The sequence below is a fragment of the Macrobrachium nipponense genome, chromosome 6, assembly GCF_015104395.2.
Source record: "Macrobrachium nipponense isolate FS-2020 chromosome 6, ASM1510439v2, whole genome shotgun sequence".
Taxonomy (NCBI): domain Eukaryota; kingdom Metazoa; phylum Arthropoda; class Malacostraca; order Decapoda; family Palaemonidae; genus Macrobrachium; species Macrobrachium nipponense.
In genome coordinates this window covers 112151525-112157675 of record NC_061108.1, presented here as the reverse complement: position 1 = coordinate 112157675, position 6151 = coordinate 112151525, and the positions used below count along the sequence as shown (strand labels likewise).

Genomic DNA, 6151 nt, shown 5'->3' with positions numbered 1-6151 from the left:
AGTCCAAGAATTAAAATGATATTTGCAATGCTAAGAAGTTTTGTCTTTGCTGGAATAGCAATTATTCCGATGGCTTTCTGGAATGGTCAGATAACATTAGCATAAGGCAAGTGAATCTTGCATGCTAGATTGATGCTATTGTGCTTCAAGGTGCGTTCATATATTGTTATATCGTTATACCTGTGTAAAATGAAGGTGAATGCCTACTGACGATTGGTCTATCAAATCAGTCTCTCGTATGTCTTGGGATATCATCATCTGAACATTAAAGTAATAATACGTTTGAAATCGGAATGCACAGAAAACTGAAAATTCAGCATAAATTGAGTAGATTCTAATATAATCTCCTTAGGAGGCATTTTTAATGAATGGTATATGAACGGAAACGGAACTTGTAATTTTCCCTCCATTTGTACTCAATGTATATAATGCTGATTGTTTGTTAATGCATACTTTAGACATGACACCCAAGTTTTAGTAGTTTAATTAATATATATATTATATATATATTATATATTATATATTTATATATATTATATATAGATATATAGCTATATATATATATTATATATATATATTATATATTATATATATATACTCTATATCTATATATATATATGATATATATTATTATATATATATATATATATATATATATTATACATATATATATATATATATATACCATATATATATATTATATATACATAATATACATATATATATGTATATATATATACATATACATATATATATATATAAATATGTGTGTGTGTGTGCGTGCGTGTTGTGTCAGACACTCACACACATATGTGTATATAAAACCTTGAACCTTTTCCCTTCGGAAGGTTTGGCTCCTAGTGTAAAAAAATAAATCCAAAAACTAAACTGGTTAAGTTAGAGATGGGGAAAGTATATAAATACCGACCCACCCACCCACCCACCCATCCACACACACACACACACACACACATATATATATATATAGATATATATATATATATATATATATATATATATATATATATATATATATATATATATAAATGAAACCCTTTCCTATCAGAAGGTTGGCTCTTGAGTAATAATAATCCAAAAACTAAATTGGGTTAAGTAAGGGATAGAGAAAGTATATAAATACCCACACACACACACACATATACATATATATATATATATATATATATTTATATATTATATATATATATATATATATATATATATACACACAAATACATATATGTATATATATATATATATATACATACATATATATATATATAATATATATATATATATATATATATATATATATATATATAGAGCCGGCTTTAAGGGCCCAAATACGTAAAGGGAAATATTTTAAGGAAAAATGCAGAATAACTTACCTTAACAAAGGGAAATATGTTACTCTATAATAAGGTCGCCATTGAAAACCATCTGATTAATTTAAATTATACATTTATTTACAGTTATTCAATTTTATCTAACACTGGGGAAAGGACTCTAGTGTTTAATTGAGATATGCAATGAAGATTTGTCTGGGACGATCACAAAAGGGAGACATGCGGCCACGAGGCAGTGAAAGGAACAAAGAAATGTTCATTTGAGAATTAGGAGTTCGAATTGGGAAATGAAATTCAGTTTACTGGACTCGAAAGGAAAGAACTGGCAATATGGCTGTATCACAAGACGTACCTGGATGCCGTAAGTAAGTGGACCTTTGTAGAATGCGGCGTCGGCTTTGTCTCAGGTCTGGGCGCGCCAGTAGCGCCGTGGTAGGCCTAATGGAAGGCTGGGACATCCGTCCGAGGTCACTGACTGGAGTGGACTGAGGCCGAATGCAGGTGTGGTTCATGGGAGATGGGTTCAGCTTATCCCCCCAATAGCAGGGCATCCTAGAAACAGAACATACAGCCAACGAAGGGTTCACAGGAAAAAGGAACTTAGAAGTATGCCTAATAAGTCCTAGCTAGCTACACACTTCCCTTTGGGATACGTCCCTAAGAAGTAAGAAATTCCTATCTCTGGCTTGCGTTTTCCCTTCTGAAGTCAGCTGATTTGGGGAAAACATGGCTGCTCTTTTAGACTAACTAAAATCAAGAAATTCTGGGTAGACGAGAGTGGCATACACACACACACACACACACACACACACACACATATATATATATATATATATATATATATATATATATATATATATATATATATATATATATAAATATAAATATAAAACTCATTCAATCTTTTCCTTTCAGAAACTTGGCTCTAGAGTAAAAATAAATCCAAACACTAAGTTGGTTAAGAAAGAGAGTGGAAAAGCAATATCATTTTCGGCTCCAATGACAAAACAAACTTACCTTGGTATTCTCAATAAGATAGACTTTAAGAGCTAAACTTCTGTCTGGTGTTGAGCCAAGATTAGTAGGTCTCTTTAAAATGACAAGAGTAATTTATATCTATGCTCTGCATAAAAGTGAGACTCCCCATAACTTTTTGCATATCTGCCGATCCCCGGTGCTTTCCTCTGCCTGCCTGCCTGTCCGTTCGCTCCAGAGTCAGCGTTGTCCTGAAATTAATTTGTTTGATTGGGCAAATATTTTATCTCGTGATGATCTCGCTATTTACGAATTGTGATTGATTTGACCGACATAATTTCCGTGAAACGATAGATGGGTTTTCAAAATCCTCATATCCCATTTCCCCAAAACAGTGATTGCACTTTTTGCGCTCTCGCTCACTAATTGATTACTAGATCTCTTTATGTCTTTCTCTTTTGCATGACTGACCTAGTGATCATTTTTATAATATCGCTGATGAATTGATTACTAGATCTCTTTATTTTTTTCCTTTTTATGATTGACGTAGTGATAAAGTGAACCTCTGATTATCATTTCATGGGGCAAGACATACCTTCCTAAAACAAGGTGGAGTGTGTGAAATGTTTTTGTTTCTTTCATTTAGCCTTGAGACTAATCTATAGGATATATATAATATATATATATATATATATATATATATATATATATAAATGGATGTGTGTTTGTGCCACGTACACTTTCACATGCACTGAATAATTTAAAGCAAATTTGGTATACATGTAACTTAGCATCTGGGAAAGAATACTGTGGGGATAAGACATCACTGGCACCAAAGGGGCTTGTGGGATGCAGGTAGGAAAGAGGAGAAAACAAAAATGACTGAAAACCACAGATATTAGTGTCTAATCCATAGTTTTTGAAGTCGCTAAGACGAATTGTGACACTCCCGACGCCCTTAAGTCCAAGTTCAACCCCAATGTGGAAGTTGGGGGGGGGGGGGGGGGGGGGCGTGAGTTGAAAAGGGGTGACAAAAATTAATCGAAATCAACAGATATTAGCATCTAACCAATAGTTTTCGCGTTGGTTGAGATGAATAGTGACACTCCCGATGTCCTTCAAGTCCAAGTTTAGCCCCAATAGAGAGATGGGGGGGAGGTAAAAAGGGGCGACATGTAAATATAACGAAAAACAATAGATATTAGTGTCTAAACCATAGTTTTCGAAGTTGCTGAGATGGGTAGTGACACTCCTGATGCCATTTAAGTCCAAGGAAGGGGCTGACATAAATATAACCAAAAATGACAGATATTAGTGTCTAATCCATAAATTTCGAGGTCGCTGAGATGAATAGCAATGCCCTTTAATTCCTTGTTCAGCCCTGATGAGAAGAGGGTGGGGGGGTCAGAAGGGGGTTGTTATTTTGCACCGCAAGTCAGGTACCATAAGTCATGTACCAGAAGTCTCATGACTGACGTGAAGCAGGAAGAGTCAAAAGAATAAAAATGATAATGAAAAGTCACCTCTATCTCGAAATGAAGGGTATCCTCTAAAATCCTTTGCAAATTCCCGACGTTTAAGGAGGATGTGACTAAGACAAGAGGTATGATGTTGAAATGATACTTTATTAATGAACCACAGCAGTATTTATAAAACTTGCTGGCAAATCAGCGGCCAGGAAACTTGCACAGTAACTAATGGACCAATCATGCTTTTTGGCCATGGGCATCCTGGGAGGCAGTTCTTGGTGGTAGGACCAAATTTACCGTGGAATCGGCAAAGCTGAAATGGCGGCAATTGCTGCTGCGTGTGGTCGGCGCCCTTGGGTTTCTTAAGGTGGGATGGGCGGCGAAGGTTTGTCCTGGAGGTTTGCGAGGGTTTGATGGTGGCCTTTGTGGCATTACTAAAGTCTTCTGTCGCTGTAGGATTGGATGTTTCTTGATGGGCGGAAAAGGTGTGGGAGTGGCAGCGGTTTGCAGCAGCATGGGCGTCCGTCAGATTGTCTGTTAGGATGGCGAGGGTATCATCAGCTGTGTCTTCGATGTCGGCGAGCGCTGCCCTTACTGTTGTTGGCAGGCACTGCAGCCAGAGGGCCTTGGGGATTTGGGAGTACCGTCTACTGCAGGAGGACGACGGCCTGTGGCTCTCATTTCGAGAAGGGCGTTGATCACTTAAGGGTTGCTGTGCTGCGTCGAAGATCTGTTGTACAGGAATGGCTGGGGATGGCGCGAATCCGTCTAGTAAGACCTTCTTCATGTCTTCGTACTTGACGACGTTGGTGCCCTTAGCATCCAGCTACTCCGTGAGCTGGGGGAAGAGGTGGTCCTGGCAGGAGGGCGAGAACGTAATCTGCTTTCGTTGATGATAACCGTACGCCCTGGATTCGGAATGTGACTTCGGCTCGATGGAACCAAGTGTGGACGTTAGTCGGTGTGAAGGTCGGAAGCTTGACTTGGGTGATGGTATCGGCAGATGTGGCAGAAGGGGATGGGATCTTTCGTTGTCAGTATTATCAGGCATCTTTGCTGGGTGATAGTTACGGGATCACCACTTTAGCAGGATTGGATTAAGACAAGAGGTATGATCTTGAAATGATACTTTTTTACTAATGAGCTACAGCAGTATTTATATGAATTGCTGCCCAATCAGTGGCCAAGAAACTTACACAGTAACTAATGGACCAATCAGGTACAATTATTTGATATTAGTCTTTATGGCTCCCATATATATAAGAAAATCAGGTGTGCTCTCCGTTGCCACCACTGCACTGGTGCGTTGCAATGTGCATTGTTGTGAGAATGACGGAGTTTGGCGATGTGTTATCTGCAGCAGGCGACGGAAAGTCGCTTTTCAGCGTGAGAAAAGCAGGTTGAGAGTGCTGGTACAATGTTCTCCACGAGATGAAGGCATAGTACCAGGTGATACAGAAAGAAATTTGGACATTCTAGAGAACAGAAGAACTCGAATGTGGTTCACCCTTAACGAAGAACTATATTAATTTGACTGTCCATGTGATGCATCCATATATCACGCTAACTGCTTTTGACTCTTCCATTCATATTTACCTCCCCAATTTGTGAAACTTGGATTCCAAGAATAACATTCAACAACTGTGAAGTAATACCGAGAACAGCTAATAATGTAGAATGACATTCAACAACTGTGAAGTAATACCAAGAACAGCTAATAATGAAATATACACAAAAATATAAAAACGGGAAAACACCAAATATAAAAAATTTTCGAATCCATAAAAGAAGAAGAAGAAGAAGAAAAAAAGGGAAATATTACCAATCGAACTCTGTGCCGGCCCCTAGCCCGGACAGATAGGAAGGTTTTAACTTATGAATGACGACATTCCGTAAAACATCTGCCAAACCCAATTATGAAATACGCTTTTCAAGACAGAAACAGCTGTAGAAGACTTATTTGAAACAAGGGATTAACCCGAGAAGAAGAAGAAGAAAACAAAGATGATGATGACGTCCAAGATTTATCATCCATAAACAAACGTACAAGCTTGACCTTTGATGATGTCACTGGGAGATACATTCTGCTGGTACTGACGACAGGTACTCTAGAGCATTACCGTAGCATAAATAACATACTGTACATGTGAATGCATACCTCTGTTCACTCACATTATTTGTCCAAATGAATGAGGCGTACTTCCCGAAAGAAACGACATTTAAATCCGAATGGCAAAACGATCTCTCCTGTATCCCACCGTATTTTTGTGAAAATTCCACCTGTAAACATAGATGTACTTAAAAGCATAATGGGTAACACTGGTCATTGAACACCAAATTGTGTTCCCCATTAATTTTTCC

The 6151-nt window shown here is 37.7% G+C and overlaps 1 long non-coding RNA gene across 1 annotated transcript in view; it reads right to left on the bottom strand.

Annotated features, from left to right (window-relative positions):
* Positions 1-1704: 1704 nt before the first annotated feature.
* Positions 1705-6151, bottom strand: part of LOC135216912 (uncharacterized) — a 67979-nt gene continuing 63532 nt past the window's right edge. Inside the window, exons 3-4 of the long non-coding RNA XR_010314966.1 lie at positions 2364-2572; positions 1705-1898 (exon numbers count right to left, since the gene is read on the bottom strand). This is a non-coding gene — a long non-coding RNA (uncharacterized LOC135216912). The remainder of the gene's footprint in view (positions 1899-2363; positions 2573-6151) is intronic.